Source organism: Triturus cristatus, chromosome 9 (genome assembly GCF_964204655.1).
Source record: "Triturus cristatus chromosome 9, aTriCri1.1, whole genome shotgun sequence".
In the NCBI taxonomy this organism is placed as follows: domain Eukaryota; kingdom Metazoa; phylum Chordata; class Amphibia; order Caudata; family Salamandridae; genus Triturus; species Triturus cristatus.
The window spans coordinates 159,853,017-159,867,379 of record NC_140592.1 but is presented as its reverse complement, the minus strand read 5'-3'; positions in this window follow the sequence as shown (position 1 = coordinate 159,867,379).

The following is a 14,363-nucleotide window of genomic DNA, read 5'->3' as shown; positions in this document are numbered from 1 at the left end:
GCCCAAGTATAGCCCAATGACAGAATGTCCCAGAGTGTTCTTAAAAACAACCAGAGCGCTTACTGTCTTCATTATGACAAAAGTATGGCACACCTGAAGCCATCTTGATTGGAATAAACTGGTAACACTTAAAACATTTAATTTAAAAAGGAACACAATGAGGGGGTTCATTTTGCCATAGAAATTATGATTAATGCTGAAGAAAGAAAATGAGGGCACATTTTGAGTGACTTCTCAAATCCTCTTCTATTTCATTAAAAAAATCTGACATGCAGACTGAAACATGCACTTTTAATACCAGGAGCAGACTTCCATGGTGAACAGTAGTTTTACTGCAGTGATCTAATGAGCAACTAGAGTGCTAACTTTCAGAATTTATGGCAAATGTGTGACATATCTGAATACCTTCATGATGGAATCAAAGTAAAAAACTGAAAGCATTTCCTACTGAGGAGACTGCAGTACATGAGGAAATTAGGAAACTTCATAACAAATAAATCTCCCAAGATGGCCACCGGAGACAAAAGAGCCCAAATGTAGCCCAAAATCACCCAGATGTAGCCCAAATATAGCCCAATGACAGAAGTGTGCAAAACACTTATTATTTAGTGTTTTTGCAGTGTTATATAGTGCAGACTTGTCAGGTATTGGAGTGCTTTACATGAGCATTGGTTACATCACACAAGAACAAATTCATTTTGGTTGTAGACATGGGGAGACTAAGTGATTTGACCAGAATCACAGAATGTCGAGCTGAAGCAGAAACTCCAACCTGGTTCCCCAGTTGTAAAGTCTGCAGTTCTGGAAGTAACACCACATCCTCTCCCCTAAGTGCAACATTTAATCAAGTGGTCAACTGGATAAAAAAACATAAAGATAACAAATCATTTAAAAGTGCTTTGTCACTATTTGAAAACTCAGAAAATATGTCCTTATTTTAGTCTTTTAGACCACTAACCATAATTTTGATGCCAATAAGACCCTCTCATATATGTAATTTCTAAAGGAAATGCTCTAGGTATTACAGTTTTGATTACATCAAGATGACGTCAGGCGTTCCACACTTTTGTAATAAATATAGAATGTTAGCAATCTAGTTGTTCATTAGGATACTGTTGAGAGGCAGAGGCCAGGGGCACGGACTCTGAAAATTGAAGGCAGGTAGGAGGGTGCAAAGGCAACAATTTAACCACACTGAGCAGGCAGGAAGGGCCGTGGCAGCACAACAGACTATGGAGGGCAGTGGAAAGGGGGGCAGGGGCAACAAACCAACAATACAGGACTTGCAAGAGAGGCTGTGGCAATGTAATAGACCATTGTGGGCAGAAGGAAGAGGCAATGGTAGTACAACCATACATGCCAACAGACCCGATTCAGCCAGGAAACGTCCAATGTTTTTAAGCTCGAATGGGCTTTATTTGATCTGTCTCCTGTCTACAATCTCCTCTTTTTCAATGTCACTCAAAGGGGAAAATCAATACCCCAGTTTTTTTTCAAAATCTCCCTCTTACCAAGTTCAAAATGTTCGCAAGTATGGTACATTGGATCATGGAAGGAAATGGGGTAGGGACATGGACTTGGATAACAGAGGACAGGAGGAACATGGAGAGGTGCACCAAACTGACCCTGCAGGGCAGGCATCAGGGTTTGCAGCAGCACAATACACCACACAGGGCATGCGGGACGGGAGTGCAGCACAACAATCCATAGAAAGCAAGAGGGAGGGGACAGGACCATGCACATGGACAGCAGAGAACAGAGGGGCAAGAGGCAATGGTAGCTAGCTGACCATAATGGACAGACAGGAGAGAAAGCTGCAGCATAACAGACCATAAAGGGCAGGAGGGACGGATCAGGGGCATTACAATGGAACAGACAAGCCAGGAGGGAGGGAGTAGGGGTCTGCACATGTAAACAGAGGGCTGGGGGCAAGGGGGCAGGGCAGGAGCAGCAAGATAGCCATGGAGGTCAGGCAGGATGGGCACTAGAAGCAAGACACACCATGAAGAGCAACAGTGAGACTGTGATGGCATACACACAGACCATGGAGGGAAGGTGGGAGGGGGTCAGGGGCAGCTAACTGACCACACAGGGAAGGTGGGAGGGGCCATGGCAGCACAGAAGACCATGCATGGCAAGTGGGAGGGTTAGTGGCAGCACAATGGCTATGATGGGCAAGAAGGAGGGTGCAGGGGCATGCACAAAGGACGATGGAGGATAGAAGGGAGGGTCAGGACCTGTGCACAGACAAGAAAGTTCAGGGGAAGGGGCCTCACAACAGACCGCACGGGGCAGGCAGGAGGAGCAGTTGCAGCACAACAGACCAGGGAGGGCAGAAGGGTGTGGCAGTACAATGGACCATGTAGGACAGGAGGAAGAGGATAGGGGCATGGCATGTGGACAGGCAGGGTGGAGGTGGCAGGGACAGGTTACAGTCATTTGACAATGCTAGGCAGGTGGGAGGGGAGTGGCAGCTCAACAGAACACTCAGAGTAGATAGGAGTGGCAGGTCCATGGAACATGGTGGGCAAAAAGGATGGAGCACGGGCATGCACAAAGACATCGGAGGGCAGGGGGAAGGAGAATAGGTGCAGCAAGCTAAGCACAGAGTTTAAGCAGGAGGTCAATGATGGGGCATAGAATTGGGCAATGGAGGGCAGGAGGAGGGGACTGGTACATCATACTAAATTGAGGGCAGTGGCAGCACATCAGACCATCCATGGCAGGAGGGAGGAGGTTAGTCCATGGATTCACACAACAGAGGATAGGGAGGAGGGGGATGGGGCAGCAAGCTAACTGTTCAGAGAAGGCGGGTATTAGGAACTTTATTGTTTTTAAAACGTGTGTCTGTGCGAACTACTTAAAATATGAACAAGTATGCAGCATAATCTCACTTTTATTCAGGAAGAAGAGGACGTTTGTGACTGTGACTCCGGGCTCACTTGGCACAAACACCCCCTGACCCTCCACCCCCTATCGCAAAATGTAATGCCCGTGAAAAGAGTAGGTGAACACAGTGTTATATAGAACATAGTCCTGAGAGCACGATTGAAAATGAAAACTAGATATAGTGTATGGTATAAACTATGCACCAAAAAGTGAGATATAAGATGAACCGGGCGTGAAAATTTAATATGCAATACACTGTGCGCAATGACAGATTCATTGGAGAGCGCGAGATAGCACAGGCACTAGCACGTGCTATAAGATGTGCGCCTTGGAGTGTAATATGCACAGGGCAGTGTTGTGTAACCTAACTAGTCTCTAAAGTTGTAATATAAAATATGAGCTGGGGAGTGTAACGTTACATATGCACTGTGACAAAGATATGGATCCCAGATTGTAATATGTATGGCATAGCACTGTGCGTTATAACATAGGCATCGAGGAAGGCACGTTAGATGGGGCAATATAACCCGTGCGAAGACAAGTGTGGCATGACATATTCACGGGGTGGTGTTACAGTGCACATGGGCTAGAGAGTGTCATAGCATATGCACTAGCTGGTGGAATACAACACAGAGGTGTGTGGCACTCGGCAGGCAATGGTGGGTGTAACACAGCATTGGGCTCTACCAGGAGCGGGCTGTGACTCTCAAGTGATGTTCGTCCCCTTTCCAGAGAGTAAAATAAAAAGTATTACACATCCGGCAGTGGATGTATGTTTTATTAACCGTGAGGGGGGTTTCTTACATAGTTTTGGTCGAATTTTTGTCGAATCTCCTTTGAATGGCTTGGTGTGCATGTGTATTAAATGTGCCCGTCAAAAGCTACCCATGTTTGTATAAATAAACAACAAGGGTGTCTACCGGGATTAGGCACGGTAGGGCATCAGACATGTCAGAGCTTCACTAGTGGTGTAAATACATTCCACGTGGATTAATTGTATGCATAGTCGCCTTTTAATGAATATCACTCAATTCGTCATGGTGATAGGTACGTACGGTTTGTCCAGCATGTCCTAGGTGTGTCTATAAATATATATTTTTTAAAAATAATAAAAAACAGTGGGCGGCCCTGGGGATTGGGGTCAAAAAAATATAATTAGGAGACAGGCCCTGGGGGATGGGGTTATCAGGGCCAATAAATTAGAATACGAAGGGGAACCACACAGCCCCCCTTCTTAAAAAATTAAAATAAATAAAAGACTGGCATCGTGCTGGAGGCCACGCTCCCCTCCTTGCAGCACTCTGCAAACGCACCCACTGGCGAGTTGTAAGTTGGGGAATTAATTCCTCTTCAATACTGAGGGTCCCTGAGGGCTAACTAGCCCAACAGGCATCTCCAGTATGCGCCAGGGAGCTGCGCTGCAGACAGGTGTTCTGAGGCCAAGCCCCTTTTTACACCTCTCTGTAACGCAGCTCTGTGGCGCTTACTGGAGGTACCTAGTGGTCTAGTTTGACCTTAGGGACCCTTAGGATTCAAGGGGACTTAATCTCTCAACTTAGAACAGCCACAGGGCGCGTTTACACAGTGGTGAAGGGAGGGGACGGGGCCTGAGGTGACGTGTGCAAACACGCACTATGGCACGTTTTAAATTGGGGATATAATTTCCCTTCAATACTGAGGGCCCCTGGGGGCTAACAAGCCCACCAAGTGCTTCCAGTAAGCGCCACTGAGCTGCATTGCAGAGAGGTGGTCCAGGCTGTGCCACTTTTTACACCTCTCTGCAACGCAGCTCTGTGGCACTTACTGGAGGTACCTAGTGGGCTAGTTGGACCCTAGGGACCCTCGGGATTCAAATGAACTTAATCTCCCAACTAAAAACGGACACAGGGCGTGTTTACACAGTGGTGAAGGGAGGGGACGGGGTCTGAGTTAACGTGTGCAAAAACGCCCTGTGGCCTGTTTTAAGAGGTAGTTTTAATCCCCCTGCCCTATTATATACTAGGGGCTTACAGAGGAGGTCATGCTAATCACAGGGGGACCCCAACGCATAATGTTCCCTAGTGTATGTAGGTGTTTTCACTGTATTCTAAGTGTCTTTTAACATAGCACTGGCTCTAGGACTGGTTAGTCAGACTCAGTTACCACCAGTATCCGTCTGAAAAAGTTGAGGGTACAGGATGATTTTACAACAAGGATTCTTTCTGCTCTTCTTTTTGTTCTTTCTGCACGTTATCCTTCTTCCTGCACTTTTCTTCGTCTTTGAGGACTTCTGTTGCTTCTTTCTGCACTACTTTTTTTTCTTTCTGTGCATTTTTTCTTCTTTCTTCACATGTCCTATCTCTGTAGGCATAGTTAGAAATTAGCATTTAAAAAACCTTTGAAATTCACAGAAAAAAACATAGGTTTCAGGCACGTTATAGTTAGGAATTAGCATTTAAAAAACCTCAGAAATTCACTGAAGAAACCATAGGTTTCAGGGGTGTTATAGTTAGCTGGACTTTTCACTTGTACAAAACCATTGAAATCCCCCGTTATAGTTAGTTCAGCTAACTATAACTCGCGCGCCCGCAATGCACTGCTGATGACGTCACATATTACATCACTCATGACATGGTCAGTGACATCACTCATGACATCACTGATGACATCTCAAATGACATCACTGATGACATCACTGATGACATCATCCTTGTGATAGAGTGGCAGACCTCCTCTCACCCTAATATAACCTTTGATACACACATTCAAAAATAGAGACTACAATTTTCAAAACAATGGACATACCAATACCAGTTACAACAACCTCTTCAGTAATTCTAAGATCCACATACACATCCACTCATTCACCAACAGTCCTATACAGTCACTCATACATGTACTCACTCATCATATGTACTCATACACCTATACATCCTGTTACACAATGCCACTCATCCATAGAGTTACTCACACACATAGTCACTCATGCTAATAAAGAATCAAACATACATTTACTTGCATATACAGTTATACACACACCACCACACTTACTTCTACGGAAACTTACACATACTTAGTCTTTTAAACAATCACTTATAGAAACACATACTTATTCATACAGGAACTCTTTCAATCTCTCACTCTCACATATACTCACTTATATACACCAATAGTCACATGTACTAGTTTAAAACATATGTAGTTACTCATAAAGACACTATTGAGACAGTCATTCACTCACTAACACACCCATACACACACTCATCCACCCATACAGTCCTGCACACATGCACTACGTAATACCCCCCACCGAACCATGCAGACACTCAGACTGATACTCAAAAAACCAACTAATAACCTATATAGACACCCATGTAGCTACTCACCAACCCATGCAGCCACTTATACACAAAGTGAGAGACTGATACAGATATTTACATATTTAAACATTACTCACTAAGCCATGTATTCACTATGATACACTTAATCAGTCAGTTACACAATCAATTTTTCAATAACAAATCATCCATTTAGACACTTATATACCCATTTATTCTTCCATCGACCTTGAGATATACATATATAAAACATATTTAATTTTCAGAAAAACAGACATTCACTGGATGATGTCATCAGTGATGTCATCAGTGATGTCATTTGAGATGTCATCAGTGATGTCATGAGTGATGTCACTGACCATGCCATGAGTGATGTAATATGTGACGTCATCAGCAGTGCATTGCGGGCGCGCGAGTTATAGTTAGCTGAACTAACTATACCGGGGAATTTCAATGGTTTTGTACAAGAGAAAAGTCCAGCTAACTATAACACCCCTGAAACCTATGGTTTCTTCAGTGAATTTCTGAGGTTTTTTAAATGCTAATTCCTAACTATAACGTGCCTGAAACCTATGGTTTTTTCTGTGAATATATATATATATATATATATATAACCCCAGATTGGCTCCGTGTTGTCGACCCTTGGCGCGTCTGTTTTCCGGTGCGAAACCTCGGCAGAGCCACGCCGATACAAATTCAACATATACTTCCCAAGGAAATAATTGGCACGCACTCCCAATCTCTGGAATCAATATCCTCAATATTCTTTATTCAGCTTACAGCATTACAATCCTTCGAGAGACAAACCAACGCGTTTCGCTATCCGCCGATAGCTTGGTCACGGTCAATATGCCTAATTCAAATCCGCCAATAAAAACAGTGTGATGCTCAATCACATGACCCATGATGTCAATCATCCAGCTTAACCTGTTCGCAAAGACCTCTGGTCTTGGTAGTTTTAGGTGTTCCTGCTACCCTTTGACTGTGATTTGGTGTTGCGTTTTATGTTGATTATTCATAAACATAAACCCAATTGCTGATACACATAATGTCTATATGAACATATTTAACAATAGGAGAGTCTCCCCAAATCTTCCGACAGCTAAAAACAGCGAGTTACCACATCGAGAGTCACTCTCTCTTGGGACATATGTACCGTTTCAATTATATCAAGATGTACATTGATTTTAAAAGCGGAAATTTTTAACCTTTAAGGTTTAAGAAATACTATTGCAACTGGAGCTTATACATTTTGATTTTCTCACTTGATAATTATATGCCCGCCAGTGGGCTATCATTACTCCTGTAAACAATGAACTATCTGCGCCAACATTGCATAACCTTGCATTTAGTCATGGTAACTAAAACAGAGTAATATTGCATCTCAAGCTTATACATTTTGATTTTCTTGTTTTGATACTTATATGCCCGCCAGTGGGCTGTCATTACTCCTATAAACAATCAACATTGCATAGCCTTTCATTTAGTCATGGTAACTAAAACCCAGAGGGATTACATCACTAGGTGATCTTATGTATTCCATTATGATTGACCACATGGTTTAGGCCTCATCATGGTTGTTCCCCAGAAAACCAAGAGCATCACCAAAAAGCACACACAAGTTTGTCAATATCATAAATGAATATATAACTCTTCACTTTGATTTAACCCCCAAGGGGTATAGGTCCTGAAATTCAGAATCTGACGTGATTCTCGACGTCTCAAATTTTTTTCGCGATCTCCACCTCTGTCATGCATGGGGATCGTCTCCAGGGCATAAAAACAGAGTAACTTCCAGTCACTCCCATGATGGCTTTCCATATGCTTGGCAACAGCATTACTCCTGTCTTTATTCACCGTGGCTCTTACATGTTCTAAAATTCGTTTTTTTAGCTCGCACTTGGTACTGCCAATGTACTTAAGAGGGCACGGGCATTCGATGACATATACCACGAACTGGCTTTTGCAGGTGATAAGATCTCTGATTTGCCACGTCTTGTTACCCTTTTGTAGTGAAACCTCTGTTACATTCTTGGCTATTTGGCAGACTTTGCACGAGTGGCACTTTTTAAAGCCTTTGGTTGTTAGCCATTGTGTTCCTTTCTTTTTCTTACTGTCCTGATAATGACTGTGCACCAATTTGTCGCGTAGATTTTTGGCACGACGAAAAGTGATGTTTGGATGTTTACCTACGAGTTCACCTACAACTGGATCCAATTGTAGCAACTTCCAATTTTTACGTAGGATGTCACTTATTTGTTTCACTTCTTTTGAATGATCCAAAATGAGTCTTATTGGTTTTGATTGATTTATCTCTGTTTTGTCACCTTGATTTTTGGAGTTGATGATGGTCAGTCTCTTTTTTGCATTGGCACGTTTCCAGCATCTTTTAATTATTCCTTTCTTATATCCTCGGTGTTTGAATCTTATTGCTGAGTCTTTACTATGTTGTTCCCACTCATGTTGTTCCGAGCAGATGCGGCGTAGCCTTAAGAATTCTCCATATGGGATATTGTCCTTTACTGATGGTTGGTGGAAGCTGTCTGCATGAAGGGTTGAGTTGGTAGATGTTTCTTTTCTATGTAGTGTGGTTTCGAGTTTGTTGTTCACAACATATATTTCTGTATCTAGAAAGACCACTCTGCTGTTGCTGATGTTATATGTGAATTTGATGTTTGCATCTGTGGAGTTTAAGATTTCAAAATATTCTTCAAATTCAAGTGCTGTTCCATCCCACACTATAAATAAGTCGTCAATATACCTCAACCACTTCATAACTTTCTCCACATGTTTGTCGTTGTTTGGATGCCATGCCATCTGTTGCTCCCACCACCCCATGGTGAGACATGCATATCCCGGGCTAAAAGAGAAACCCATCGCACATCCCTTAATTTGGAGGTAGATCTCATCTCCGAAGAGAAAAACATTTTGATTTAAACACATCTGGATCATGTCGATCAACATCTGATTGTGATGTTTCAATTTGATATCTCTTTCTTTTAAGAAGTGTGCACATGCAGTTAGGCCAATGTCGTTATCAATGTTCGTATAGAGTGTAATTGTTAATGTAATGCATTGTTTATAGGAGTAATGACAGCCCACTGGCGGGCATATAAGTATCAAAACAAGAAAATCAAAATGTATAAGCTTGAGATGCAATATTACTCTGTTTTAGTTACCATGACTAAATGCAAGGTTATGCAATGTTGGCGCAGATAGTTCATTGTTTACAGGAGTAATGATAGCCCACTGGCGGGCATATAATTATCAAGTGAGAAAATCAAAATGTATAAGCTCCAGTTGCAATAGTATTTCTTAAACCTTAAAGGTTAAAAATTTCCGCTTTTAAAATCAATGTACATCTTGATATAATTGAAACGGTACATATGTCCCAAGAGAGAGTGACTCTCGATGTGGTAACTCGCTGTTTTTAGCTGTCGGAAGATTTGGGGAGACTCTCCTATTGTTAAATATGTTCATATAGACATTATGTGTATCAGCAATTGGGTTTATGTTTATGAATAATCAACATAAAACGCAACACCAAATCACAGTCAAAGGGTAGCAGGAACACCTAAAACTACCAAGACCAGAGGTCTTTGCGAACAGGTTAAGCTGGATGATTGACATCATGGGTCATGTGATTGAGCATCACACTGTTTTTATTGGCGGATTTGAATTAGGCATATTGACCGTGACCAAGCTATCGGCGGATAGCGAAACGCGTTGGTTTGTCTCTCGAAGGATTGTAATGCTGTAAGCTGAATAAAGAATATTGAGGATATTGATTCCAGAGATTGGGAGTGCGTGCCAATTATTTCCTTGTGAAGTATATGTTGAATATATATATATATATATATAAAAAAAAAATTCAAAAGATACCCAGAGTTAAAGCCGCACTCCGTGTTCAGGTAGGTAACAACCTTTTTATTATAAAACAAACTGCTTCCCATTTCATAATTAACACGAGCAACTAACCCACTGGAGGGCGGAAAAGTGCTGGATTGAACTGCAGGTTCCAGCATGCTGCGTGAAAATAAATAAATTAATTGCCACACCGGAGGCCAATTTTACTGAATGAGCATGCAGGGAACAATACAGTTGCACGGAATGCAAGCTGCTCGTGTGGGCCTCTGAGGAAAGGGGATGATTCCCTGAAACGCGTCAGGCCAAGGGACAATCACGAAATGGGAAGCAGTTTGTTTTATAATAAAAAGGTTGTTACCTACCTGAACACGGAGTGCGGCTTTAACTCTGGGCATCTTTTGAAAAAATGGACACACGGCGGTTCCAGGCCGTGGAAGCAACGCACCGCCCTGGAAAAGATTTTGGGTCTGCGCAGGGGAAAGCGTTTCCTTGTGATCAGCGGGGACAGGATTAATCATCAAACAAACTGAGTCTTATTTGGAGGCTCAATATGGAGCTGCAATATTGGTCCCTTTAATTTAACACGAGCAACTAACCCACTGGAGGGCGGAAAAGTGCTGGATTGAACTGCAGGTTCCAGCATGCTGCGTGAAAATGAATAAATTAAGTGGCACACCGGAGGCCAATTTTACTGAATGAGCATGCAGGGAACAATACAGTTGCATGGAATGCAAGCTGCTCGTGTGGGCCTCTGAGGAAAGGGGATGATTCCCTGAAACGCATCAGGCCAAGGGACAATTATGAAATGGGAAGCAGTTTGTTTTATAATAAAAAGGTTGTTACCTACCTGAACACGAAGTGTGGCTTTAACTCTGGGCATCTTTTGAAAAAATGGACACACGGAGGTTCCAGGCTGTGGAAGCAACGCACCGCCCTGGAAAAGATTTTGCATCTGCGCAGGGGAAAGCGTTTCCTTGTGATCAGCGGGGACAGTATTAATCATCAAACAAACTGAGTCTTATTTGGAGGCTCAATATGGAGCTGCAATATTGGTCCGTTTAATTTAACACTAGCAACTAACCCACTGGAGGGCGGAAAAGTGCTGGATTGAACTGCAGGTTCCAGCATGCTGCGTGAAAATGAATAAATTAAGTGGCACACCGGAGGCCAATTTTACTGAATGAGCATGCAGGGAACAATACAGTTGCACGGAATGCAAGCTGCTCGTGTGGGCCTCTGAGGAAACTGGATGATTCCCTGAAACGCGTCAGGCCAAGGGACAATTACGAAATGGGAAGCAGTTTGTTTTATAATAAAAAGGTTGTTACCTACCTGAACACGGAGTGCGGCTTTAACTCTGGGCATCATTTGAAAAAATGGACACACGGCGGTTCCAGGCCGTGGAAGCAATGCACCGCCCTGGAAAAGATTTTGGGTCTGCGCAGGGGAAAGCGTTTCCTTGTGATCAGCGGGGACAGGATTAATCATCAAACAAACTGAGTCTTATTTGGAGGCTCAATATGGAGCTGCAATATTGGTCCCTTTAATTTAACACGAGCAACTAACCCACTGGATGGCAGAAAAGTGCTGGGTTGAACTGCAGGTTCCAGCATGCTGCGTGAAAATGAATAAATTAAGTGGCACACCGGAGGCCAATTTTACTGAATGAGCATGCAGGGAACAATACAGTTGCACGGAATGCAAGCTGCTCGTGTGGGCCTCTGAGGAAACTGGATGATTCCCTGAAACGCGTCAGGCTAAGGGACAATTACGAAATGGGAAGCAGTTTGTTTTATAATAAAAAAGTTGTTACCTACCTGAACACGGAGTGCGGCTTTAACACTGGGCATCTTTTGAATATATATATATATATATATATATATATATATATATATATATATATATATATATATATATATATATATGTGATCAAGGCACCTTGGGTGTAGAAACGCGTCAAGCTGTTGTTTTGAAGAGCAAAATAAAACAACTTAACTGCACCAATATGTGGTCCGGTCTCCTGTTCGAGTGAATGGCAAAGGGTGGAGTATTCCTTTATATATTTATATATATATATATATATATATATTCACAGAAAAAACCATAGGTTTCAGGCACGTTATAGTTAGGAATTAGCATTTAAAAAACCTCAGAAATTCACTGAAAAAACCATAGGTTTCAGGGGTGTTATAGTTAGCTGGACTTTTCACTTGTACAAAACCATTGAAATTCCCCCGTTATAGTTAGTTCAGCTAACTATAACTCGCGCGCCCGCAATGCACTGCTGATGACGTCACATATTACATCACTCATGACATGGTCAGTGACATCACTCATGACATCACTGATGACATCTCAAATGACATCACTGATGACATCACTGATGACATCATCCAGTGAATGTGTGTTTTTCTGAAAATTAAATATGTTTTATATATGTATATCTCAAGGTTGATGGAAGAATAAATGGGTATATAAGTGTCTAAATGGATGATTTGTTTTTGAAAAATTGATTGTGTAACTGACTGATTAAGTGTATCATAGTGAATACATGGCTTAGTGAGTAATGTTTAAATATGTAAATATCTGTATCAGTCTCTCACTTTGTGTATAAGTGGCTGCATGGGTTGGTGAGTAGCTACATGGGTGTCTATATAGGTTATTAGTTGGTTTTTTGAGTATCAGTCTGAGTGTCTGCATGGTTCGGTGGGGGGTATTACGTAGTGCATAGGTGCATGAATGAGTGACTCACTGTTTGTATGTGTTGAACACAGCATGTGTGCAGGACTGTATGGGTGGATGAGTGTGTGTATGGGTGTGTTAGTGAGTGAATGACTGTCTCAATAGTGTCTTTATGAGTAACTACATATGTTTTAAACTAGTATATGTGACTATTGGTGTATATATGTGAGTATATGTGAGAGTGAGAGATTGAAAGAGTTCCTGTATGAATAAGTATGTGTTTCTATAAGTGATTGTTTAAAAGACTAAGTATGTGTAAGTTTCCGTAGAAGTAAGTGTGGTGGTGTGTGTATAACTGTATATGCAAGTAAATGTATGTTTGATTCTTTATTAGCATGAGTGACTATGTGTGTGAGTAACTCTATGGATGAGTGGTATTGTGTAACAGGATGTATAGGTGCATGAGTACATATGATGAGTGAGTACATGTATGAGTGACTGTATAGGACTGTTGGTGAAGGAGTGGATGTGTATGTGGATCTTAGAATTACTGAAGAAGTTGTTGTAACTGGTATTGGTATGTCCATTGTTTTGAAAATTTTAGTCTCTATTTTTGAATGTGTGTATCAAAGGTTATATTAGGGTGAGAGGAGGTCTGCCACTCTATCACAAGGATGATGTTATCAGTGATGTCATTTGAGATGTCATCAGTGATGTCATGAGTGATGTCACTGACCATGTCATGAGTGATGTAATATGTGACGTCATCAGCAGTGCATTGCGGGCGCGCGAGTTATAGTTAGCTGAACTAACTATAACGGGGGAATTTCAATGGTTTTGTACAAGTGAAAAGTCCAGCTAACTATAACACCCCTGAAACCTATGGTTTTTTCAGTGAATTTCTGAGGTTTTTTAAATGCTAATTCCTAACTATAACGTGCCTGAAACCTATGGTTTTTTCTGTGAATTTCAAATGTTTTTTAAATGCTAATTTCTAACTATGCCTACAGAGATAGGACATGTAAAGAAAGAAGAAAAAATGCACAGAAAGAAACAAAAGAAGTGCAGAAAGAAGCAACAGAAGTCCTCAAATACGAAGATAAGTGCAGGAAGAAGGATAACGTGCAGAAAGAACAAAAAGAAGAGCAGAAAGAAGCCTTGTTGCAAAATCATCCCGTACCCTCAACTTTTTCAGACGGATACTGGTGGTAACTGAGTCTGACTAGCCAGTCCTAGAGCCAGTGCTATGTTAAAAGACACTTAGAATACAGTGAAAACACCTACATACACTAGGGAACATTATGCGTTGGGGTCCCCCTGTGATTAGCATGACCTAAGAGGTGGAGAGGTGTGGCTCACTGGTTAGAGGCGGCAGATCCGCAAGCAGAGAATCGGCCAGGGACCAGGGTTCAATTCCCGACGCGGCAGGGTCTTAGACCAGGGTCAAAACGGACTCGATAATTCTCGCCTCGGTACCTACTCTAACCAGGAACACACTCGGCAACTCTGGGCATTAGCTTGCCTCATCTCCACAACGGCCCCCCACATTCGCCGGGGATGCCTGGCTTCACCTTGGAGATACCCAGGAGGGACCATCTCACAGGGATA